Source organism: Misgurnus anguillicaudatus, chromosome 6 (genome assembly GCF_027580225.2).
Source record: "Misgurnus anguillicaudatus chromosome 6, ASM2758022v2, whole genome shotgun sequence".
In the NCBI taxonomy this organism is placed as follows: Eukaryota; Metazoa; Chordata; class Actinopteri; order Cypriniformes; family Cobitidae; genus Misgurnus; species Misgurnus anguillicaudatus.
Window position 1 is genome coordinate 11280907 of NC_073342.2, and position 27238 is coordinate 11308144.

The window sequence follows — 27238 nt, forward strand, 5'->3', positions numbered from 1 at the left end:
ACGATGACATTTTCAGTTATTTTAGAAATGTTTTAGATCTTTCAGTTAATCCAGGGGTAGGCAAATTCGGTCCTAGAAAGCCGCAGTCCTGCATATTTTAGCCTAAGCACTGATAATCTAATCTGATGTCTAAATCCTAAAGACATTGATTAGCTTGTTCAGGTGTGTTTAATTAGGGTTGGAACTAAACAATGCAGGACTGCGGCTCTGTAGGACCGAACTTGCCTACACCCGAGTTAATCAAATGTGAAGTTATGGGGTCCACGACCTTCAAGTCCAAAAAGTGTTCATCCATCCTTCACAAAATAAATCCGAACGGCTCCACGATGATAACAAAGTCCTTCTAAGGGGAATCCGCGCAGTTTCGTTGTAGAAATATCCACATTTAAAACTTTATAAACCAAAATAACTTGCATCCGGTAATGCCGCCATCTTAGTCGCGTCGGCATTCAAGATCAGACTTGACGCAGCTTACAGAGGTTACTCTGCTGCTTCTCTGTGCCCCCGCCCTCCGAATTTGTCATACGTCACTAAGAAAAGTGCGTACACTACGCTAATACTCTCTCCTGAATACAGAGGAGTCTAGGCTGCCGGCGCTACCGTGGGGTAGTGGTTTTCGTTTGTGGAGTTTTAAATGTGGATATTTCTATAGCAGGGCGGTGCGGATTACCCTCAGAAGCCCTTTGTTTTATCATCCTGGAGCCGTTTGGATTTCTTTGGGGAAGGATGTATGCACATTTTTTGGACTTGAATGTCGTGGACCCGTAACTTCACATTTAATCAACTGAAAGTTTTTTCTAAAATAACTGAAAATGTGTTTGTCTGAAAAACGATGGACATATGCATCTCGGACAGCTTGGGGGTGAGTAAATCATGGGTTTAATATAATTTTTGGCCAAACTATCCCTTTAAGTGTCTATAAATGTGTACAGTTAAGTTGAATGGTAAAGTTTAACCTCTGTAACCTAAAACTGTTAAACTAAATGTAGATTTTTTTTTTTGCAGAAAAACATACAAATAGTGCAGGGTTTATCTGTCGATCAAATGCGTGTGAAAGTTGCAGTGGTTTTGTGTTTTATGTTCATAATTCGGTATGTTTGCGGATCAGTGGCGGATCTAGAAAATTTTACATTGGGGGGGGGGGGTCTGGGGTTGCAAAGGGGTGGCAAGAGGTCTTGGCAGGGTGGCGGAGACGGTACATGGGAATCCCTTTATTTGAATGGCTTTAACAAAACATAAACAAAAACACTTTAAAACTACGGTAGTTATGGTTTAATCATGCCCTTACACACTGAAAGTGTTTTTAATTCACAACACTATGGAATAACTCCAGTGTTCAAACAAAACAAAAATTAATCTTTAACCTTGATTATGTTTCAAAACATTCATTTTTATCAACAAAGAACAACAATCTTAAATGCTGACTTATGTGTGTTGTTGTCATCAAATGTAAGACTTAAGGATCAAACTGATACTACACAATCTCTGCTTTCATGTGTGAACAATTAATGCATCGAGACACAGATCAACACTTAACACTTCTGAGCCAATGGTCTCAATATGCCCACATTAAATAGAAGTATTAAAATACAAATGTGTTGTTCCATTGAGTTGGTATATTCTGTATATTAAAGGCGGAGTCCATGATGTTTGAAAGCCAATGTTGATATTTGAAATCACCTAAACAAACACGCCCCTACCCCAATAGAATCTGGACCTTCTGTTGATAGACCCGCCCCACACATACGCAAACCGGCATTTGATTTGATTTGATTGGCTATAAGTGTGTTTTGGTAGTCGGCCCGTCTCCTTTTCCAACGCGTTTTTCAAACATCGTGGACTCCGCCTTTAATACAGGTGAAAAACTAAATGTGACATTCTGTACTTTTGTCTCATATTCATCTTTTAATGTTTAGATATTTCTTGACTCCACAGCGAACAGAGAAATTTTGCCTGTATTGTCCTAATTCTCATGAAGGGAACTTATACAATATTATACAGTATGTGTAACATTGCAACATACACAAACAATACTGATTAAAGACTTTAGACAAACACATAATAGACAAGCATTTTTATGAAATTAACTCAAGCCTCAGTGTTGATGTATAAAGCTTAACTGAAATATCGGACAAATAAACTGACAGATTTTTGCATTCACTAGTATGCATTAGCCTGGCTAACACCAGACCAGTGTCATAGAGAATGAGACGTGGTCTAGGGACCCAATGCTCATTTTCTCGTATTTGAGGCGTGGTTTACGATTGCCCAGAGTCGTTTATTGGGCGCTATGAATGTCTATCAAATGCGTCTGTATATAGCTCATAGCCAATCGTTTCAATTATACAAGATGACGTATGTAGAGCGACATAAATTCAAACATCAACTGTTATCGGGTAGGTGTGCACACCTAAACCGGTAGCTTTATATTGATATTGCAAAGCAACACAACTTAGTGGCACTGTGACAACCACAGTACAGGCATAATGACAATATGATATTATTAAATACCACTTACCATTTATAAGTTAAATGGACTTTGTCGACGACAATGCCTAGCAGATTGGTCCTATAAAACTCCGTGGCTATCATGTCTTGCCATCAGAGGCGGACAGAGTACACATGAGCTTCAGCACTTGAGGAAAAGTACAGATACCCCTTTTACTCAAGTAAAAGTAAAAGTACTACAGTCAGATGTCTACTTAAGTAAAAGTACAAAAGTACTTGTTTTTAAAAGTACTTGAGTATTAAGAGTACAAGAGTACATTTTTAAATATTGCATTACTACTGCCACAGTGCACGTAGAAGCATGTGAGATGATTGACAGCTGTACAGCAAATGATAGAGGTCAAATCTGACGCAAATCAGAAAGAGGAGACAAAAATCGCTCCGTTCACTGTTTGAGCTCTTCAGATCGCATAATTCAGTGGAAAATTAATAGAAATGTTATTCTGTATGACTAAATATTTTACTAACATGTGATAATTAATCATTATATCCCCAAATATGCTCACCATTGTACTAATAGCCCTGGCGGATTCTGTATTTTATCTATTTGAACACAAATAAACCGGAGAAGAAGAGAATAAATGTTTAATGATTTCTATTCAAAATAACGAACGTTACAGATTTATTATTTTGATTCATTAAATAGTCTGGCGAGGTGGGGCCACGGGCTGACACATTCCCAGAATGGACCTGCTGCGTCTTCATCCATTGTTTCGTCTCTTATCTAAATCTGACCATGGTGACTTTGGCGGAAAGCTGAAGGTGATTGCTGATAGGCTGCCCCAATCAGTTGCGCCTGCACAATCCAATCACGTTTCAGAGAGGGAAACAAAAAATTGAGGGTTTCTGAGATTTTTCTTTTTTCCTTTTTTTTTTTTAAGAAAAAGTATCTGGTACTTACGGTTATGGATAGAAATGTAGTGGAGTAAAGAGTAAAATATTTGCCTCTCAAATGTACTTGAGTAAAGTCATGAGTACTCCAAAAAAATGATACTCAAGTAAAGTACAGATCCCTCAAAATTGTACTTAAGTACTGTACTCAAGTAAATGTACTCCGTTACTGTCCGGCTCTGCTTGCAATATCAAACATCCTTCTTGGATATGAGTCTGAAATACGATGGGATCATCGCTCTCACCTCAATGGCTGGGTAAAGTGGCTCTTTGAGGTGATGGCCAACACTCGCACATTATACGTCCACCCTACTGAGCTTTGTGGTGTGGGTCCAAGGTGCTTTCTTTGGGTCAACAGTGTTTCGTCAATTGACCCACAACACTTCCAGAGGGCTTGACAGCTAACCCCAGCTAACCCCATTGCCCCAAGTTCCCTCCCTACCCGGTGGGTTGCTCCATCACTCGCAGCGCTTTAGCCAGAGCCATCTTGATGCCGTCTCTGTTTTTTTTGTGATTTTGCCACAAGCCGTCTCCTGCTGGGACCTCTTATTCCAAGTCTAGACAGGGAGCTCCAAAGTGACTGCTCAGTGAATTCTCGGCAGCCTACCTCCACTGGCAAGTTCCATGCCCGCCATCCCAGCTGTTGGCATTGTTGGGTGAGTGATTGGTACTTTCCGAGCTTTCTCTCATAGGCCTCTTCTATCCTCTCCTCCCATGGCACAGTCAATTCAAGCACCACCACCTGTTTTGATGCTCTGGACCACAGAACTATGTCTGGTCTGAGAGTTGAGGTGGTGATCTCCTCTGGAAACTTGAGCTGTCTCCTGAGGTCAACTCTTGCGGCATTCTAGAAAGTTGAAATGTTTTTAACTCGATGTGGCACAGATACGCCTAGAAAAAACTAGCGTGTCGCACCGCGTGCGCGTCGCTTCCATTATGAGCACGCATACCACGCGCCTACATTTGAAATAACGAACTTCAGCACGCAAAAGAAGCAAAATGTGAATCGCATCTTATAGACCCTTTTACAACGCATGTGATCAAATAGCCTGGGCGCGCATTGTGGCAACGGAACGAAAGTGGTGTTATTCCCCATTGGTTCTACCGTGTAAGCAACTCCGAAAGTTTATCAAAACGATTTCCCAGCATCAAAATGTCTGGTTGTTGTGTTTGGTTGCACTAATATAATATACTAATATTGTAGGTTATGACTATAACCATGGATATATGAGATCGAACGATGACCGTCACCCCGGTCTTACCTTGAATGATGCAATCCTTCAAACTATCCTCGAGACATTATATCAACAAAGTCATGTGACTGACCTTAGGAGGCCTGGCCGCCGTCTATAAAAAAACCCAGGTGGCCACGCCTCTTCCTCTTGCCTGGAATGCCTCAGCCCGTTCTCAGCGACAAGAGATGGTGAAGGTCATTGTTCAGTCTCATAGATCCATAGTTATAGTCATAACCTACCATCTATTTCTACCTCACTCAGACCGTCACCACGGTCTTACCTTGGACCATCAGGGTCATGAGGAACAGGGGGTCTACCCCGTCACAAATGCACCCCATGGCCGAGAGGAGAGCGGCGGAACCCAATAGTGCAGGGGATGCCACATTCACTCTGTAGAACCTGGAAAAAGTACAGGGAGCAGACCATGTTGTTGCAACACAAATTTCTGAAAGAGGAACTCCTTTAAGAGCAGCCCAGGAAGTCATTTGCAGGGAAGCGTTTTCTCTTAATTGACGAGTTAACTCGTCAATGGCGGGAAAAGTGATAATGAACTGGGACACCAAGGGATGTCTCATCACTGTAACACCCTCCACAGCCTTATGGAAGAGGGATACCGCAGAAGAATACACCTTAATGGTGCTAGCTGCCCTCCTTGAGTCCAGAAGCGACTGAAGAAAGGGGAGAACAAGTTGGATGGAGCAAGTGGCTGGATCCTCCTGCCTACTGCGACACCATCTTGAGAACACCCTCCACTTCTGGGCATAGTTAGAACGAGTGAAGGGAGCCCTGGCATTATCTATAGTGTGCAAGACCCCTTCATCTAGCCCCTGAGAAAGGGGCTGAGAAAGGGCCAAGCCCAGAGCTGCAAGACGGCCAGCTTCGGGTGCCATATTTGCCCCTCCGCCTGAGAAAGCAGGTCCGCTCTGACTGGCAGGGCCCAAAGCTCCCCATAAAGGAGGGCCAAGTGAAGGAGCGTCGGAAACCAATGCCTTCTTGGCCATCGAGGAGCTATCAGACGCACCTTGTAATGGCCAATGGCGACCCTGTGGAGAACCTGGGGAAGCAGATGGAACGGAGGAAAAGGAAACAACAATCCTTCCGGCCACTCTTGAGTGCATCCAGGCCCAGGGGATTTCTTTGACCCAGTATGGAGAACCACATCTTGCAGTGGGTAGTTGCCGTTGATGCAAACAGGTCGTTCTGTGCCCTGCCGAACCGAGTCCATAGGAGGGCCACGACCTCCGGATGAAGTCTCCACTCTCCTGCAGGAGGACCAGACCTGGACAGAAGGTCTGCTGCCTTGTTCATAACTCCTAGAATGTAAATCGCCCTGAGCAAAGCCAGGCATTGAAAAGCCCAAAACAGGAGTTCCTGTGTGACCTGGAGGCAGTGCAGAGACCTGGTGCCTCCCTGGTGATTTATGTGATACACAGTGCAGGAACTGTCTGTTCTCACTAGGACATGTCTATCCCGAATAAAAGGGAGGAGAGCCTTCAGAGAAAGATAAACCGCCCTCAACTCCAAAACATTGATGTGTGCCTCCCCCCAAGGTGGTTCCCACACATCTCACACCATCCTGCCTTCCCAGACTGCTCCCCAATCGGTCAGGGAAGCATCTGTTGTCACCACCGCTTGGCGTGAAGGAATGAGCCCCAGAGGGACGAACACAGAGCTTGAAGCCATGTACGTGACACACAAATCTTTAGGTGCCTGTCCACCTTCGGGTGGAGTTTGAGGGCATTCAGCCATCTCTGCAGCGATCGAGCCCTGAGAAGGCATAAGGGAACAACACCCACAGCAGCCGAAATCATGCCCAGCACCCGCTGAAACTGAACCAGCTTCACCCACCTGCCCAGCAGAAATTGGTCCAGGAGGGTCAGAATGGATCGCACCCTCTGCGTAGTGAGAGATGCCGACATTGTGACAGAATTCAGGCAGAGACCCAAAAATACTGCCTGCTGCCTTGGCTCGAGGTTGCGCTTCTTTACATTCACTGTGAAACCCAGAGACTGGACATATGAGACAAGCGACCTCGTGTCCTCTGAGACTTGGCCGGGAGATGGGGCGCAAATCAACCAGTCTTCCAGATAGGGAAGGATTTTTATCCCTGACAGTAGAAGTGGAGACAAGGCAGCTCCTACCACCCATGTAAACACTCTCGGGGAGAGGGACAGACCAAATGGCAGGACCTTGAACCCGTATGCTTGTCCCTGGAAGGCAAACCAAAGGAAAGGCCAGTGGGCTGGGCAGATGGGCACGTGAAAGTATCTATCTCTTAGATTGATGGAGGCACCGAAACTGAAGTCAGTACCCATTTGTTACCGTAGCCAGTACCCGCAGGTCTGAAACCTTTCTCACCCAGCTGTCCAGGCACAGCTTGGGACGAGTTCCGTCGGCTACCCCTATACTCCTAGAGGTGACCCCCATGAGGCCCTGAGCCTCATAACACTGAGCCTCTGTTGGGAGTCCCTGGGCATATATACCTGGCAACAGCAGTCCTGCCGAAAGTGGGTTGGACGCAATCTCTAGTTCGCAGAGACTGCTCAGCCTTATCCAACAACCCCTGGAAGTCATAATGAAAAAACTGTCCTGGGACAACTGGCATATTTTCCGGTAAAGACGTTTGCGCTAACCAAACCTGCCGTCGTGGTATCCTTGTCATCGGGATTGGCACGCTTCCTAAGGGCCGGCAACAAAATGGCAAGTGCGTTACCAGAGTGAGCCGCCAGTGTGGCGGCATTGTATGTGCGACACACCAGGCGGTCAGTCTTATCACACTCTTTAACCAGACAGCGTGGAGTAGCCGTCACACGCTCTGGGCCCAGAGACGTCAAAGCTGCCCTTTTCCGTTCGACCGGAGGCATATCCCCCATACCAGTGCCGAGAGCATATGGTATTTTGGGCAATCTTCGGCAGCCCGCATTGAACTGAGGGGCCCCACTAGGGGCGCTCCATGCCTTTCTGAGCATCTGCAAATAATCCCCAGCCACAGGGACTTAAACCGATTGCTGGGACTGGGAGATACCTGCCCACACTCCCTCCACCGGAGCAGGGGGCACAGTCAGAACATCAAGACCCACAATCTTTGCCGCACTCAACACCTTGGAGATAATATCCATTGGTGAGGACTCATTATCACTTGGGTCAGACAAAGCGGACAGTCCATCTAAAAAATGGTCAGACCCAGCGGCCTCCTCAGCCTGCCCACCACTCCCAAAAGGGGAGGCTGGGGCATAAAGGGAGAGGGCATCAGGGTGATCCTCATCTCCCTGTTGATAGGGTCCCGCCTCTTGAGGGTCTCGCCACAGAACGTTGAGCCTCAATTTTTCCCAACCGATCAGACAAACCATGTATGGCAGCCAGGATCTGGGACTGAGGGTCCAGTTGTAAATCCATGCTTACACCTTTCTGTGGTCAGGGGAGTGCTCACGTTTACGCTTCTTGGAGTGTTTTTAAGAAACACCCCCTGTGTCACCCAGTGAAGGCTGTACCGCTGAAGCCTGAATAGACTTCTCTGCCCTTTGGGCTCTTAAGGCACACTCCTCTGAAGACAGCTCTAGCGCAGCTGTACTGGGGTTCTCAATGTTCTCTAATAAGTGAGCCATGCCCAAGCAAGAGGGGCATTCACGATGGCCATCACGGGGAACCAGTGCCACCCGACAAAAATGGCACTATGATATGCTGATATGCGACATCACTATGATATGCTTAGTTTTTTTGCGAACAAAAAACAACAATGGTCAGGGCCCCACAGCTACGGATAGCTGGAAAGAGGGTAACAAAAGACAGGGCAATACACACAGTATGCGTCTAATTGCCTAACTAATTTAAAGAAGTAATTATCTAATTAGGCTAACTGCCTGGCAGCTTCAATAAGTAAAAACACACAAATTGCCAATGTTTTACAAACAGAAAAAGCTCAAACATTTATTTTATTTTATTTTACTTATATTTGCAAAAAAACACACCTCCACCATATAATGTACGCAAACGCACGATGGGTAAATAGATTCATAATATCCACGTCATACAGCACAGTTTATGTCCTGCCCTTTGGCATACATTATCCTACGTATATTCGTTACAAATTTAACTTTAAAGCGTAACTAAACCCCTGGTCAGAGCCTGACTCCACCCACTGGCAATATTTGAAAAATGCAAGAAAAGTGGGCAGATCAACTGAGATAGAGGGGACGAACTGAGCTCGTACCAAGTGTGTGGTGCGATAGTAACAAGGGCCTGGTGAGCTTGAACCTGCTTATGTCACGAGTTATTTTTTGGACCCAACATCCAATAGGAAAATTCAACTGCAGTAGCCACCGTTTAACCTGAAGAGGGCAGCACTAAGTTGTTTTAGGGTTTAGGTACTCTTTAAGTTAAACGTGTGTTTAAACTACACATGGGGAAACTCACTTGACTTGGTAACTCCAGCCGGGAGTTGCAGGGCCACTGCCGCACCGCAGCAGACTCGCTGTGTGTGTGAGCTAGACTCGATGCAAACGCCGCTCGCACGCTTGAATCAGGGGCGTGGCTAAGTATTTAAAGGGAGGAGGGCTAAGAATGCATTTAAAATGAAAAATTAAATTGTTCACTTTTGGTAAATGTATTGTTTAGTTTAATGTTTTGAGAATCTTTTGGACATAGTGGCGGTCTGTTTGTTTTTACAAGTACAGTTTTTGGATCACCCAAGTTAGAGGGGCAGGTGCCACCCCTGACCCCCTTAGATCCGCCCCTGTTGTGGGTGGTAATGGTCAGAAATTCAAAGGGGAGCAGGATTAATAAAGCAGTCCCGTTCAGGGATCTAATGCACATTAAGATATGATTTATGGATTTCCTGAATCAATAGTGTTTTGTTAAATTTAACATTGTTCAAAATTGGAAAATGTTTATACCCAGTCCTGTTTTCATTATCTGTTTTCCCAGTCCATTCATTTCAAAATGCATATGGAGTAAATGGACCTTATAAAATAGCAAACAATAAAACAATATAATAAAATTGTTTTAAGTATTAACCTATCTGAATTACATGTACAGTAGATTAATCAGTTATAATGCATATCTGTCAGTGCGGTGTAACAGGTTTAAATTTGTTACAAATTATAAAAGTTTCTTTTTTTTACATTTTCAACCAGTATTTATGTCCAATTATTTTCTTTCATGGCATATAGCCAAAATGTGGGATAATGTACATCCAGCTGGTTGTTCTCAAAAAATAAAACCCCAACAAGGTGATCACGACCCTGAAATGAAGCAGATGAGTCTTGTATTTAACACATTTAGCTTTAAATGTTATATAAATTTCACTGCAAAATATAAGCTCTTCCCTTTTACATACGAGTGGGTTTTGTGTATTTGTTACAGGTGTCACTCAGAAGCTCTCAGATCTGAGGATTGTGTTAATGGGTAATAAAAGATCTGGAAAGAGTTCGGTAGGAAACATCATCCTGAACAGAGAGGAGTTTGACTTGAAGAAATCTGCTCAGTGTGTGAAGAGACAGAGAGAAGTAGCAGACAGACACATCACTGTGATTGAAGCTCCTGGATGGAGGATTGATGAACCTGTAGAGAAGAGCACAGAGTTACTAAAACAAGAGCTTTTACTCAGTGTGTCTCTGTGTCCTCCAGGACCTCACATTGTTCTTCTGGTTATACGTGTGGACTACAGATTTAAAGAGGAAGAGAGAAAAGTATTACAGGGTTATGTTGATCTTCTGGGTGAGAGAGTCTGGAGTCACACTATAGTGCTCTTCACTTGTGGAGACTTTCTAGGAGACACATCTATAGAGCAACACATTGAGAGTGAAGGTGAGGATCTCCAGTGGCTGGTGGAGAAATGTGGGAACAGATATCATCTTCTCAACAATAACAACAGAAGTGATGAGACTCAGATCAAAGATCTGCTGGAGAAGATAGAGGAGACAGTGACAGAAAACAACGGCCACAATTTCGAAATGGACAGAAAGATTTTACAGGAGATGAAAGAGAGAAGGAGAGCAGAGGAAGAGAGAGCAGAAGAACGAATGAAGAGGATGAAGAAACAGAGAGAGATGATCAGATCACAGATGAGTGAGTAAACATTACAGTAATGATATAAACACTGAGTATCTGCAGAAATGAAATCATGAAAATGTAAAAATACACACGATAAAAAACTGCTGCAAACATGATTAACAATAAAGAAATTAAATAAGTCACAACAAAAACAAAAACTCTCTTCATCAGCTGCTATTTGTAGAAGTGTTTGTAATAAACAGACTGATAATAGTTTGCACTATACCAGCCACAGAAAAAAACATCTTTCTTAAACAATCTCATGATTTTCAGGGTTTAAATGTGAAAATAAAAAAATCTCTTGTAAAGGTCATAGACAATATAATACATTTATTTTAATTGTATAGAAACATTATTTTTTAAGGTCATTTTAAGTTTTTTTGTTTTGTATTAGTGCCACAAAAACACATGGTTCACCAACTCTTCATGTTTTTATATTTTTGTGTTTATATTTTTAGTAATTAATCACATAAAGACAAAGTATAATGTCAGAAAATGTAGTAACATTTTTATTATAGTTATTAGATTTATAGTAAATAAATGATAAGGCATGATGTCAGTGTAATATTACGTTAGGTACAATGGGATTTAACAATGGGATTAATTCACCAAAACAAATGTGCTATAAAGAGGATAAATCACAGTTATTGATCAATCAGCATCAAGAACCGTACCTATCCATTAATATGCCTTAATCGTTTCATAATCTTTTTGTCTGTTCTATCAAACTAATATTTAGAGGTACAGTAGACGTGTCTGCAGATAGTTTAAATATAAATTGAAATTAAATATCAAACACAACTGTTGGATTTATTGTGTGTTGATTTAATACATTTTTGACAATCATCCGAATGGCTCTTTGATGCAACTTAGATGAAAGTCCTCTGTTTTTATTGTATTTCTATTCAGTTCAGTATCATTTTGAATAAGTGTGTTTTATGTATTTGTTACAGGTGTCACTCAGAAGCTCTCAGATCTGAGGATTGTGTTCATGGGTAATAAAAGATCTGGGAAGAGTTTGGTAGAAAACATCATCCTGAACAGAGAGGAGTTTGACTTGAAGAGATCTGCTCAGTGTGTGAAGAGACAGAGAGAAGTAGCAGACAGACACATCACTGTGATTGAAGCTCCTGGATGGTGGAGAAATGAACCTGTAGAGCTGAGCACTGAGTTACTGAAAGAAGAGATTTTACTCAGTGTGTCTCTGTGTCCTCCAGGACCTCACATTGTTCTTCTGGTTATACGTGTGGACACCAGATTTAAAGATGTTGAGAGAAAAGTATTACAGGGTTATGTTGATCTTCTGGGTGAGAGAGTCTGGAGTCACACTATAGTGCTCTTCACTTATGGAGACTTTCTAGGAGACACAACTATAGAGAAACACATTGAGAGTGAAGGTGAGGATCTCCAGTGGCTGGTGGAGAAATGTGGGAACAGATATCATCTTCTAAACAATAACAACAGAAGTGATGAGACTCAGATCAAAGATCTGCTGGAGAAGATAGAGGAGACAGTGACAGAAAACAACGACTGTCATTTTGAAATGGACAGAACGATTTTAAAGGAGATGGAAGAGAGAAGCAGAGCGGAGAACAAGAGAGCAGAAAAACGAATGAAGAAGATGAAGAAACAGAGAGAGATGATCAGAGCAAAGATGAGTGAGTTAACATCACAGTGATGATATAAACACTGCAGTAATAAATTCATGAAAATGTAAAAATACACATGATAAAAAACTGCTGCAAACATGATTAACAATAAAGAAATGAAATAAGTCACAACAAAAACAAATCTCTTTTCATCAGCTGTTGTTTATAGAGGTGTTTGTAATAAATAGACTGAAAACATTTTGCTCTTGTACAGGTCATAGACAATATAATAAATGTCATCATTTTAATTGTATAAATTTTGTTTTAAGTAAAGAAACATTATTATTTAAAGTCATTTAATCAGAATAGACCCATTATATATGTTCTATATGATGGTAGTCCAAACTCAAGAATCCCTAAAATTGTCTGAAATACAATCCACTGTAAACATTTTGAAATGTGAGATAAACTTCCAACTGCATGATTTTTTAACTTTTCTATTTTTTTGTACTAGTCCCACAACAACACATGACCATGGTTCACCAACTCTTCATGTTTTTATATTTTTGTGAAAATATAGATTACCAGGATTTAGAATGGACTACGTCAGTCCGCGCTGACAGCTTCGGGCCAATCATAATGTTTTGATACAGATGACGCTTTAACCCCCACACTGTTTACGGAAGTTTCCACACACCCTGCTTAAAAGTCGAGCCCACCTGAAGTTAACTTCCACATTTCTTTACCAAAGTTGTTTAAAACAGCTTATCATCTATTTACCGAATTGCCAACATCCTTAGCACACCCTCTGTGAAGCCTAATGTGCAAACAGTACGTAAGGAATAATTGACGATGGGCCGTTGAATTATTCGAATTATTAAAATTCTGCGTGTGTGAATAGGACATTTTTGTATTTACTGGTAAATTGATTCTGGTAAATTCATAGTAATTTACCAGAATTACTGTGTGAAAGAGGCTAATGTCAGAACTCAATAGATGTAATAGGCGTTTCTCAGTATTACTGTTTCTTGGTCACAGAGTGTAGTTTTGAGATTTGTTCAGGCAAGAATATGTATAATATTTAAATGTGAAATCGATTAGTAAAGATAGCGCCTATTCAAACATTTGCTTTTAAAAAAATCGTACTGGGTGTCAGTGTTCGCATACGCCCCAGACTACATCCTCTCCTCGGAAACTTCTATTTGATGCTGGCTCTGAGGTATCTGTGTCTGATGGTCAAAATGAGATTTTATTGGCGTTAGGTTGATTAAACCAGCTGTTTTTGGTCTCATCAATCGATTATTTGTTTTGTATTAATATTTGTCTCTTTTGTTGCTATTTGATCTGATTTTTGATTGAATCTCAATGCAGTACTAGAGCACTGTCTGTTTACTGGACTTTGTTTCATAGCACTGACAAGAACAGACTAATTATTAAACAGACGCTCCAGGTAAAAAGAAAAGGATTGTTTTCATTGCTCTATTCACCAAATTGAGCGTCAGCGTCAGTTCCGGCAGGCCAGGGACCCGTTTCAATAAGGAGGTTCAACCAACTCTGAGTTTAAACATGAACTCTGAGTTGACATACTCTGAGATAGTAAACTCTGAGTTTTCGGTTACAGAACAGCTGATCTGAGTTAGTTCAATCGACTCTGAGAAGGTTGACTCTGAGTTAAGCGCGTGCACAGCCACAATGAAAAGCCATCATCAATGGAGCTCAGATATTACGATTTACCATGGCAACAGCATGTGACAAAGAGGTCTTAATCTTTTTTACTACTAAAATTGAAGGTGTTACTGCAAGTGTAATGCAACTACGAGCATATATTTTAAAGAAAAGAGTTGTTTTTGTAAATTGCTACTCTAGTAAATGCGTACATTTAATTTTTCATCACAGTTAAAATATCCGAAGTAAATAAACTGAGGACTGTACGTTATTATATTCATTTACATGCACATGCAATCCCATGGACAAAAAGATGACAGCAGCTCAGCTAAAAATGAAATGAAGCATAATACTTTGTCATATAAGGCTATGAACTTTACAAATGTTTGTCATGAATAAAACAAAAGTTCGCCGAGCCGGGATTCGAACTCCGATCGCCGACAGTACGTCTGCCCTAACTACTGCGCATAGCACTACCCACTAGACCAGCGATAATAACAAGTGGATATGTAAGAAATGTCAACACAACTGTATAGATGTAAGAGCACCACAAAGACTGATATTAGTCATATAAGGATATTTATATATCTAAAATGACTGCAAAAAGTAATAATTTCGCTCACATAAATGTAAGTGGATATGACAAAAAAACACTCGGGGTCTCAAAATCCTCTCGGGACATAAATTTAACTTTCTACAAATGAATGCAACATCATCATCTGCAGGATTCTCTATAAAAGTACATGACATTTTAGTCACTAAGACGATCGATGCGCATAAGTTTAGTGTAATATATAAATATATAAAGTCGTAAGTTAAAATGGTTTGCACTGGCAATTTAATTATAACTTAAAGACAGCTAAAAATATTTTACAGTGTACATAATAAAAATGTGCGCAATGATTGAATGTACTAAAGCAACTAACAAGATTAAATACCGCTACTCCTTTAAAAAAGGGGAGGAGACCACAAGAAACTCAGAGTTTACAGGATAAAACCTGCTCCCGACCAGGTTAGGTTCAGAGAGTATGTTACTCTGGAAACAGACTCTGAGTATAAGTTACCTCTCCTTCTGAAACAGGCTTGACTTACCCCGCTATCTCAGGTTTAACCTACACTCTTAGAAAGGATGTGTTAATTTTTTACACATCTTTGTGCGTAAAGATTTTAACACATTATGTGTAATTTTAACACATTGTGTGTCATTTTGTGTTGATTTTGTGTTAAAATATAACACAAGTCGTGTTAAAAGTAACACAAAATGTGTTGTTTCAATAATAACACAGTGATGGGTGAATTCTGGGACAACGCATTTAGTGTGTCGTCCCACAATCAACACTAATGTGTTGTTTTTAACACATTCATTCTAAGAGTGTACCTCCCTTTTTGAAACGGAAAACTCAGAGTTTCCCTTATTTCAGGGTTAACAAACTCAGAGTTTGCACTTAACCACCTTTCTGAAACGGGCCCCAGATAGTCAAGACGCTGCTAAAGCTATTTCGTTAACAACACTGTCGTCAGCTGATTTGCTCCAGCTGATCTGTTCCAGCTGAGCTGCATTAACAGGTTAACTTCCCTCGCTGCCTAATGGCCAAGCCCAAACAGGCGCCCTATTTAAGCACATTCAGTTGGCTTCTACATGCTTGCTGCTTGCTTCAGCTGCTCACCTCCTCCCCAGCTTCTCCTGTCGTGTAACGTGGCATTTACTTTATGTCATGTTGCATGCTCTGTTCATGGGGGAAGTTTTTAACTCTCACAGTCCTAAACTGCGTGAGCGTTCCTTGATGCTGCTGCTGTCCTCTGACTCTCTGCTATTTCATGGTGCTCATGAAAGGTCAGAGGACTCCCTAAACAGAGCCATACCGCCAAAATTTCATCTGCTTGCATCATTTGAATAAAAATTTTTATTGTCTGTATGTTCTTGACTTAATGGACCTGACAGAAGTGTATTTTAATTGGCCACACTATGAGACACAATGACCGCAACTCCCTCAAAAGTTTACACATCGAGACCTGATCTTTGAAGGGAATCTGGCTGATGTGATGCTTTGTTGGCATCTTTTTTGCAGTCACAGATAGAGCGACCGTACAGCCTAAGTGCCATCCTCACTCGTACATATATCAATATATATCACGGCTATCAGCTAATCAGATTCGAGAACCAGAAAGAACTGTTAAAGATTGTGTTGTATTTATATCTGTTTCTTATCAGTACATTATAATTTTGAATAAGTGTGTTTGTGTATTTGTTACAGGTGTCACTCAGAAGCTCTCAGATCTGAGGATTGTGTTAATGGGATATAAATATGCTGGTAAGAGTTCATCAGGAAACATCATCCTGAACAGAGAGGAGTTTGACTTGAAGAGATCTGCTCAGTGTGTGAAGAGACAGAGAGAAGTAGCAGACAGACACATCACTGTGATTGAAGCTCCTGGATGGTGGACAACACCTGTAGATCAGAGCTCTGAGTTACTGAAAAAAGAGATTTTACTCAGTGTGTCTCTGTGTCCTCCAGGACCTCACATTGTTCTTCTGGTTATACGTGTGGACTACAGATTTAAAGATGTTGAGAGAAAAGTATTTCAGGGTTATGTTGATCTTCTGGGTGAGAGAGTCTGGAGTCACACTATAGTGCTCTTCACTTATGGAGACTTTCTAGGAGACACATCTATAGAGCAACACATTGAGAGTGAAGGTGAGGATCTCCAGTGGCTGGTGGAGAAATGTGGGAACAGATATCATCTTCTCAACAATAACAACAGAAGTGATGAGACTCAGATCAAAGATCTGCTGGAGAAGATAGAGGAGACAGTGACAGAAAACAACAGCTGCTGTTTTGAAAAGGACAAAAAGAGAGCAGAAGGAGAGAGAACAAGATCACACATTAGTAAGTGAATAAAGTCTATATTTAATGAATTCATTAACAAGATGTTAGTCGTTGCACATTTGCAAACTGCTAAGTACCAGTGCTTTTAAAGTCTATGGGGTGGTATCCCAGACAGGGATTATCTTAAACCAGGACTAGATTTTAGTTTATTTGGGGAATATAAATAGTTTTAACAAACATGCTGTAATGAGCGTGAAACTGGTTAGATCCAAATGCTGGTTTTATTGAAGAGTAATTCACAATACAGGCAAGGGTCATGCACCAGGCAAACAACAACATCAAAGGCAATCCAAAATCAGTAGTCAATATTCCAGGCATGGGTCAGGGCAGGCAGAAAACAATCACAGAAAAATTAACAGGCACAGATCAAACACAAGGCAGAACAGAGTAACACGATGACTATGCTCAGAACTGTAGACAAGGCTAACAAAACTTTGCAGTGTGAGTGTGTATGAGAATTGTTTAAATAGTCCAGGTGATTTCTAACAGGAAACAGGTGTGATGAGGAACTGGTAGTGCAAGGGATGATGGGGAATGTAGTCCGGATAGTGACAGATGAGAGAAACCACTGTAGGCCAGCAAAGGGAGCAGATCTGGCTCTCATAACATAATAGTCTAATACCTGTCCGGGAAACTGCCCCTAAATGTTTTAACTAATGGACCCCTCTCACTTCCTGCTGGCAACTGCTGTGTATTTTTTCTGTTGCTTAAGGATTTTATTTTTTTAAAACATTGATTATTCCCATGTCCAAATGATTATCAACTGCTTAAGCAAATCTCAAGAAAGGCTACACATTTTTGCACAAATACGAAGGTAAGATGTATTGTTGCAATGGTTAGCCGTGAGCTAACTCCTTTGAATTTTCATGGCATAGTGTCAAAAAATGATCAGGTCCTCATGAAAGCGATGATCATGAAAGTGAGCTAGGCACTTGCATCTTTAAATGCTCAATAGTCAAGGGTGATAAGTTAGATAATAACACATTTTTATTATCACAGAACAAACTGCAATCAGCACATGAGCAGCAAGATAATGAAAAGCTAATGGACCTCGCAACAGCAAAGCATTAACAGTCATAAAATAACCATGAACTTCCAGGAAAACTGCTCCTATTGAACTTTTAAACAACCTCAATACTATGCAGCTCTTTTCCTCTCCCCATTCACCTGAAAGCATCAAGCTTTTTTACTCTCACATTCACCATGTAATACCATTAAAATTCAAAAGGTTTTAGCTTACTGCTACCCATTCTAACAATTCATCATATCACCTTAACTTAATGTTTGTGCAGATAACTCTTGACAGAGAACTTGTAGGATTTCTGAAGCTTTGTTTTAACATTTAGTAAATTTGTTTGCAAGAGGAGATCAATGTCTGAATGTAAAGGTCGGCAAATTGTTCAGGGAAACATACGCCCATTTCTCTTTTTTATTAAATTATTAAAATTGTTGCAAGCACAAACTTTGAGGATGTAATTTACATAACAAAATAACTGTCAAAAAAAATCAATCAAACAAATAAACTGAAATGAGTTTATTTTTGTCTATATACCATTTGATACAATCTCATTTTTGCAGTGATAAAAAAGCAGAACATTGCAGAATGCTTTCAGCATCTTTCATTCTTAGTAAAAAAGCACAAACAACCAAAAGCAGCAGAGATCAGGTTTATATTTAAAATACGTATACAGGGAAAAGTAAAATGCTAAAAAAATTTATAATATGAATGATGCCTTTTATTTATGCTTTTTATTATTCTGTTATGGATACTTTTAAGGGAGAAATAGTTGTTTTTATCATTTATAATTATGAAAAATGATCTTGATCATGATTTCTAGTGGCTGAAGATGAGATGTCTGATACAGTCTCTCTGATGAGTTCTGCTTACGGTTCTGTCAGATCAAGATCAAGTGAGGGCAACACATCATTTTTGTATCATCACAATCACTAACTATCTATAGCACCAAATAAAATAATTTGAATAATGTTCACATTGCAATACCATACAGAATAATTTTTTTTTGAAGGGCAGGTGATCAAGCGAAAAATTAGGGCACCACTTTCATAAAGGGTTTCTTTTTTTAAAGTTACAATAACACATCTTTTATTGACTTATTTCTAATAATTATTACATTTTTATACTTGCATCAATTCATGTCAAATTCTTACATTTAATAAATACGTTCATTCCGAATAATAAGACACTATAGTGCTATAGTGTCAAAAAAATCTGTGTTTGCATATCTAATGAATTTGATAAAGCACTCTTGGTTCTTTGATATTACTTAACTCCTTTGATATTTACTTAAGGTCCCCAACCTTTTTTTCACCACGGACCGGTTTCAGCTTAAAAAAAATTCGCGGACCGGGGGGTTGGGGTCGCTGAGTTGCTGTTCAAACGTGCTGAAAATCGTCCTTTTCAAAATGTACGTTTTAAAGGGAAGTAAAGGTAACAAACATGCATTAGGAAAATTAATAATTGCTTCATTTAGGCTATAGTATATTTTCTATTGTTTTTTACTTTCATTGTTTTTACTAGTTTGCCTGCCCATTTAGTCTTAATAATTAATGGAACCTAAACGAACTTGGCTTGCTGTTCTCGAAGGCAGCTCGAATCTTGGTCGGGCTCGAGACCCAATTCCAAGTAACAGAAGAGAAGAAAAATGCAGTGAAGGAGGAGAGATGCCAGAAAAATTGCGGCTGGGCGCAGAGGCACGGAGACTTACGTTTACCATGATTAATGATGATTGACAAGTTTAGGTTCCTTTCCTACGTTAAAAGTGTAGCCGTTAAAATATTATTAGCGTAATAGTTTATTTTGATCATGGTGCTACAATCGATGGATAATTCTGAAGTTGTTTTAAAGAAGAATAAAATAATTACTTTTCAGTAATTTGCGCTGTCACACAGTTGAACGTCTCCGCATATGTACACATTTGCAAATGATTCATAAAGTCATACCTCCGCAATTCTTTGATCGATTGTGTTTTAGAAGTAGCCTACTGTATGCTCAAACTCTAATGACAGCAATGTGATCGCTGATGCACTGGTAGAGAGAGAGAGGCGGAGAAAAAGAGAGAGAGAGCGCGGCTCTGTACAAAAGTGGAAATGATTGATGTTATTTGAAGTCGGCTCTTAAAGTACAAAATACCCGATTAAGCTATTAGGTGGCTATTATACAATTTTTTTAGGGACGTTCTTGCGACCCGGTGGCAACTTGTCCACGACCCAGTACTGGGTCGCGACCCGGTGGTTGGGGACCTCTGCCCTAACTGAATTATGTAATAAACAAAAAGCAACAACTTTTACTGGTGCAAGTTTAATTGTGACAAAAAAAATGCTAACTTTAAAGTGACACCATGTAATTTTTCAACCTTCATAATACATTTTCAAGACCCTTGTGATAGTACATCGACTTTAAATAGGTTGAATGACATGTCTACCATAGCCTGACGGGGTCTGTATCACTTTTACTCGTATTTTAAAACTTAGGGTTTGTGGTAGTAACCAGAGCACAAAAAAAACTACAAAATTCGACTGCTTTACGGCATACGTCACTTCCTCCACACAATTTGTTTTTAACGTGAATTTTGCTGGAGGCTACTTAAGGAATGTAGAGAGCAGTTTCTAATATGTGACTCTGTGGCACAGTCTTTAGTGTCACGGACCTATGACACGGGCGACACGGGTTCGATTCCCCTTTAAGGCAATTTTTTATATAAACTCTTGATTCATACATAAATGCGATGTTCTTTATAAATTACGGCGATTATATTGCATATAGTTCCCTGTATTCAGATGCTGTGTTCACGTATTTACCTTTCTTTTTACTGTGTCTATGATATTTACATTACAATCCAGGATGCTATAGCACTCAAACTTGCTCACAGTGTAAAACCAAACCCTATTCATTCACCAATCAGATCCGAGCGTTTCTCTCTTCTCTCTTCCTCATTTGCTGCGTTCCGCTGTCACTCGCGTGACGTATTACAAAGCGGCAGACCTAAACGCATCGGTTTACTTGGATTTGGAGCGATTTTCACACAAAAAAGAGGAATAACGAGCGCCATTGCGGAAAATCCTGGTGGCGAGGGAGAGAGAGAGGATGCAACAATATTTGTTTGGAAAAAGGCAAGGAAATACGTCTGGTCGTTTCTGAATTGGAAGGCTGCAGCCTCCGGAGGTCAAATATGCAGGCTGCACACGTCATCAAGCCTGGGTTATTAAGGTAAACTGAGCATTACATTCGCAAGTCATAAGCATACTGCAACAATTTACGATTAACTAAGTATAATAGTCAACTTTGTAATTGTTAATATTGTGAAATAAGACAGTCTTGATGACGTATTAGAAATACGACATCCGGAGGCTGCAACCTTCAGATTGAGAAATGGCTTCTGCCACGACGAGTTCCTCATCAGAAAGTTGTAACATGACTGCGTTTCTCCCTGTTGTCTCAAAATGTTGATCGTTTAGCATTTTAAATGTTTAGTTTTTAGTTTAGTTTTAAGGTTGGCCAGTTCCTTTCCTTTGCGACAGTGCTGCGGCGCTTGTGGGCTCTAGGGGCGCTAGAAGTGAAAAATACGTGTCTAGCACCCCCTAGTGGCCAAAAGTTTCATGGTGTCCCTTTAAATGTTAAGCCAACATAAAAAAACATTGTTTTTACTGAGTGTACATACTGCCAGCCCACCTCTATTACCACTCATGATGTTGTAACACTGTGGTAACCTGAAGTCAGATAGACGCTAGATGTGCATGTGTGTTAAAGAAAAATGTAAAACTGTATTTAATTAGGCATAGATAAACAATACAAGCTCTGTACATGGTTATGACATATCATGGGCCTCAAACACGATTGTTTCCCTTCTTATGTGAACCTCATGCATGCAAAATACCGCTGGAAAACAGACCAATCTCAACATAACACCAACTGTGACATTACAGTAGAGATATACGCCCCCAACGTTAAATTACCCATTAAAGTAATTCAAATGTTATTACAATGCTAAAACAAAGCTGTGACTGCTGAGTTAGTGCTATATGCTAGTTAATGCTATATGCTAACGTTTAGGCTGAAGTTCTTCTATTGATGTTACAGTTACGATTTACAGGTCCATACTGAAAAAAACCCACAAACTTACCACTCAGAAACGTCCATTAACAATCTCCAAACAATTGATTAAAATTTGTATCTTCATCTGATACAGACTTAAACATAAGGTCTGTTTTCACACACACACACAGAGCTACTAAAGAAGCTGCTCTGTAAAACCAATCAGAGCGGATCTCAACATTATTATTCATGTAATATAGGTCATTTCATTCTAAGGGCAAATCCTAGGGTTGTAAATGGACATAAAAACCATCTCTGGATAATTTTTCACTTAGTAAATAAAGCCACACATTTTCTATGTAGATATTAGAGAACAATTAAACAGATTAATTTAATGCATTCTTTGGCACCTTTAACTGTGGCGGCTGTGATGATTAATGAAAAAGTAGAGACAGACGTTCCTGTGAATTCACTGAATGAAAACCTCAGTGCAGTTGTTTGGCACTGAGAGTTTTTGATATATACATTTTGTACAAAATATCTTCATAAGGGGCTGTTATCTACAGTATTTAGAAGCCAAATGCAGGTTTGAGCATCATCTGTGGTCTACCTGTGCACAAGCCTGAAGCAGGTGATTTAATACACAAATAAAGATTTATAGATATAAATCAAATAAATATTTATCATTTTAAAGATGAAGATTTAAATGTAAGCTATATGACTCTGGTGCTAAATCCTGCAATTTTCATTGAGAATAACAATTTCATAGTTACTGTTGTTACGGTTCTGGTATGAGACCAAGGAGAGTGATGACGAGGAGTACAAAATTAAACAAAACAAAGGCATAGTATTCACTTCACATCCAAACCATAATATATAGTAACACATAACAGATTGTGACACAGACTGATACTCGCGACAGTCATGAAAGCGAGCCGGATACTCGTGACGATCAGGATAGCGAGCCGGGCACTTGCGACGATCATGAAAGTAAGCCGGGCACTTGCGATGATTAGGAGAGCAATCTGGAAACTCACGACGATCAGGAGAGTGAGCCGGATACTCGTGACAATCATGAAAGTGAGCCGGATACTCGTGACAATCATGAAAGTGAGCCGGATACTCGTGACAATCATGAAAGTGAGCCGGACACTCGTGACGATCAGGATAGCGAGCCAGATACTTGCGACAATCATGACAGCGAGCCGGATATTCGTGACGATCAGGAGAACGAGCTGGAACTGGATGATAATTAAATTTGCTCTCAGGAACAATATCAACCTTGAAATGACAGCCATTTAATTGAAGAACATAATTTAAGAAATCCATAAAGGGTAAATAGCATTGATTTGAAGAAACAGTCATTTGCAAATAATCACCTGACCCCAACCGAAAGCAGTAATTAAAGGTGTTATCACTCCAGCTCACCAAATGTGCATTGTCTATGAAATCCTCAATATGTTCCTTCAGAGGACGTCCATCTTGGTAGATATTGAAGAGTACATGGTTGTTGTTGTTGGTTCGTTCTTCTGTTACAGAACAAGAATGTAACAACTGTGAAAGAAAACTCATACTGTATTCACCCTTTAAAACAAACTGCTTTTTTACTGTCTTACTTTAAACTATAGTATATTATATGTAATTAGGAAAACAGAAAATTAATCTTTGTTTCTAAATGTTCTCAATCTATCTCATAGTCTTCTTTCTTGATCATTATTTTCAGTGAGAGGAGATGAGATGTCTGATACAGTCTCTCTGATGAGTTCTGGTTTTGGTTCGTTCAGATCTCGATCAGTTGCAGACAACAGTTCAGTTTTTTCATCATCACACTCAAGAGATCCCCCTATCAACTTTGGAGGTGGATCAAGTTATAACACTGTATTACGACAGCCGTTTAGTAAGTATACTTTTTTATTATTTGAATGCAGTGACCACCAAAAAACTATTAGTCAAATTTTGGGGGACATTACAACCACTCACATATGTATCTGTTGAGTGCATTATTGTAACAGCCAATCAGAGATATTGAAATGAGTCATCGGTGAAGAATAGGTTTGTTCATGCGCACTTAGATTACTGAGTTTAAATCATAAACAATAGCGTGCAGATGTGATGTCAGTAGGAGGGTAACAAATGAGTCAGAAGAGGTGCATCCACATGCAGTAGTTTATTAAACATAAAAGCAGATAATCCACAGACAACATTGTAGAGAAAACCAGACAACATGAAAACATTTAACGACTGGCATAAGACCATTAAGACACAAGGGGTATTTAAACTAATGAACTAGGTAATGAACTTATGAGTAACCTACTGTAGACAACTGATTGAATGTGGGAGTGGAAACAATTAATGTCCATGATAACAAACAAGAGGGCAGAACAACTGAAAAACATCAAGGGAAAACCGCAACAAATGGAACAACACAGACTTGAACATAAGAGTTCACAACACAAACACAAGACAACATTGTGACAAGGAGATTTATTGTGAAGTATAGTCAGACACATGTGTTATAACAGGGGTTTAATGCAGCCAGACTCATTCATTTAAATGGTTTCATACATGAATGACTTTATTCATTATAATGAAGAGATGGCAGGAGTGTGGATTCCTGCTATTCTGCTATTTAATTATAAGCTTTGTTATGATACACCTGCTATATTCAACAGTTAATTTATAGAATCAACTTAAAAATTCTGTTTACCTGAATGTCAATTTTCAAATAATGATTCATTGCAATGTAAAAGAGTCGTGCAGTGTGACTTCTCCTACAGTATTCTGTCTATCAGAACCATTAATACCAAAGTCAAACATAAAAGACTGCTGTGTCATGGCTTATATCTTGGATCATAATGTATCAAAACATAATGATAAAACTTGTACAGCACAGACAGTGTGACTCAGGCGTAGGATGTTCTTGTCTAATATAAGTTATTATGTTGATTAATTGAATAAAAAAACATTCCTCTAAATATGAATATCCTTTTTTATCGTTATTTTCAGTGAGAGGAGATGAGATGTCTGATACAGTCTCTCTGGGAAGTTCTGGTTTTGGTTCATTCAGATCTCGATCAAGTGGAGACAGCAGTTCAGTTTTTGCATCATCACACTCAAGAGATCCCCCTCTCAACTTTGCTGATGGATCTTTACACTCCACTTCTGAGTCTGAGACACATTCAGGAACCAAAAGAACAAAGAACCCAGCCAGGGTCTTAAGTTTATTAAGAAGAGGCAAACAGAATAAATAAGGAGAAAAAAGAAACCACAAAAGACCTAAAATGAATGAAATAAATTGTCCCTGACTTGTGTAATAAAGAGTTTTCCATCATCTAAAACCCCATTCACACAGTACTTTGCTCCTAAAAAAATTCTGTAAAATTGACAGACAGGCTTTTTTGTGAACAGAAACACGTCCCGTAAATGTTCTAGAATCCACCCGTATAGAGGACCTTGTAACATTTTCGGAAAGCATTCTGAGTAAACAAGATGCAGAAACAATGCCGCAAGAGGAGTGCTGTGGTGAAGACGCAGGTGTCATCTCAACCAGAAGTTATGGTTCAGCTCTTTGACACAGGGATTTAAACACGGATCAACATTCACAACGAGAAATGTTGGCAAACTGGACTGAAGCAGAGATCAGGGAGCTCGTCATTATCCACCCTGAAGCTGAGATCATTCACCAGCATGACAGCGCATCACGCGCTCCTTATGATCTTGTCATAAACTAAAATGCACGTGTGTGGTTTTTTGAAAGAGAAATCACAGATAATTTGTCACGGTTAATCCGTGTCATGTCTTGTCTCTGTTCCGATTGTTATCACCTGGACATTCATTGATTAATTACCTGCCTCATCACACCTGTTTGTCATTTAGTCTGTGTATATATACCTCTGTCTTCTGTTTGCTCACTGCTGGATCATTGTCATTTCTTCCCTGTCTGTTCCTGAGTTGGATGTTCCTGTTTTACCCGATGTTGTATGTTACTCGTGTTTTGTTTCCTGATTTTTATTAAATGTTATTTATTTCATGTGAACTCTGCACTTGCGTCCTTACTCCCGTTCCCCGTTCGTGACAGAATGATCCAGCCAAACTGGACGCAGCAGGTTCACGGAGGGCGGCTCCCCCAGGAGTTTCGTCGAGGGGGAGTAGTGACATCGGGGTTCATTCCCCATCAGCCCCGATGTCTCTTGGGGACCACCGTGAGCGATCGCTCGCTCCTGCGGAAGGAGGATCGGCCCAGGCTGTCCCCCAACGGTTGAGTCGTCGTCGACGGTCCCTCTGAGGACCACCATCCTGCTCGCAGGGAGATCCGGAACGGACCACGCCCGATCATTTCCCCGGGGTGGCTACCGATGGTCTCCGTTTCCGCGAGGGGATGGGAGATGATTTCCGGGGGCATCTGATCGTCAACGATTCCCAGGAGGGGGGTAATTCGTCTGCCTCGGTTCTCGGAGCGATCGCTCCGGTTCTCCTGGCGCAGTCCGGCCAACCGTCCTGTTGGTCTCATCCCGGCGGCTGCCGGCTTTGCCAGGGTCCCCAAGCCCTCCATCCCTCCCTTGGACTCTCGCTACCAGACTTTGTTTTTGTTGTGTTTTATGTGAGTGTCTGGTAGCCACTCGTAGAGGGGAGGGTAATGTCACGGTTAATCCGTGTCATGTCTTGTCTCTGTTCCGATTGTTATCACCTGGACATTCATTGATTAATTACCTGCCTCATCACACCTGTTTGTCATTTAGTCTGTGTATATATACCTCTGTCTTCTGTTTGCTCACTGCTGGATCATTGTCATTTCTTCCCTGTCTGTTCCTGAGTTGGATGTTCCTGTTTTACCCGATGTTGTATGTTACTCGTGTTTTGTTTCCTTTGCGTCCTTACTCCCGTTCCCCGTTCGTGACATAATTAGCAAACTTCAGACGCTGTGGAAATAATATGTCACGTGTCTTTACAGGATCCTTACGGTATTTGTGTGAATGCACGGACAGATTCTGGAAAATCATTGGCAGTGTGAATGAACCAAAAATCAAATGATCTTGGACAAATCCCGGATGCATTTTCTGTGTGTTTTCTCTAATATTGGTGTGAAAAGGGCTTAGGAAATTGAAATAATTGACTACCATCATGTTTCAGTTTAACTGATACAGGTAACTAACATCAATGAAACCAATAGAGCAGGTAGCACAAAATAAGTATGTAACAGTTTAAACAGTGTGTGCCATGCCATTTTTAAACATCTGGGTGAAGTGCAGAGCAACCAAATTAATCACAAGCTAGAATGTTTATAAGCTTTATAATTTTTATTGAGTCTTAATATCCTGGCCAACTTGCCCATTGGCCTATGTATACAATCCCCATGTA

At 40.4% G+C, this 27238-nt stretch overlaps 1 long non-coding RNA gene and 1 pseudogene across 1 annotated transcript; both read left to right on the forward strand.

The window, feature by feature from the left end:
• Nucleotides 1–16835, forward strand: part of LOC129434479 (uncharacterized) — a 56619-nt pseudogene extending 39784 nt beyond the window's left edge.
• A 1811-nt stretch (nt 16836–18646) lies between these two features.
• Nucleotides 18647–26734, forward strand: LOC141364295 (uncharacterized). Its single transcript, XR_012370000.1, has 3 exons — nt 18647–18737; nt 23604–23777; nt 24887–26734. It is a non-coding gene; the product is annotated as an uncharacterized lncRNA (long non-coding RNA).
• The last annotated feature ends 504 nt before the right edge of the window (nt 26735–27238 follow it).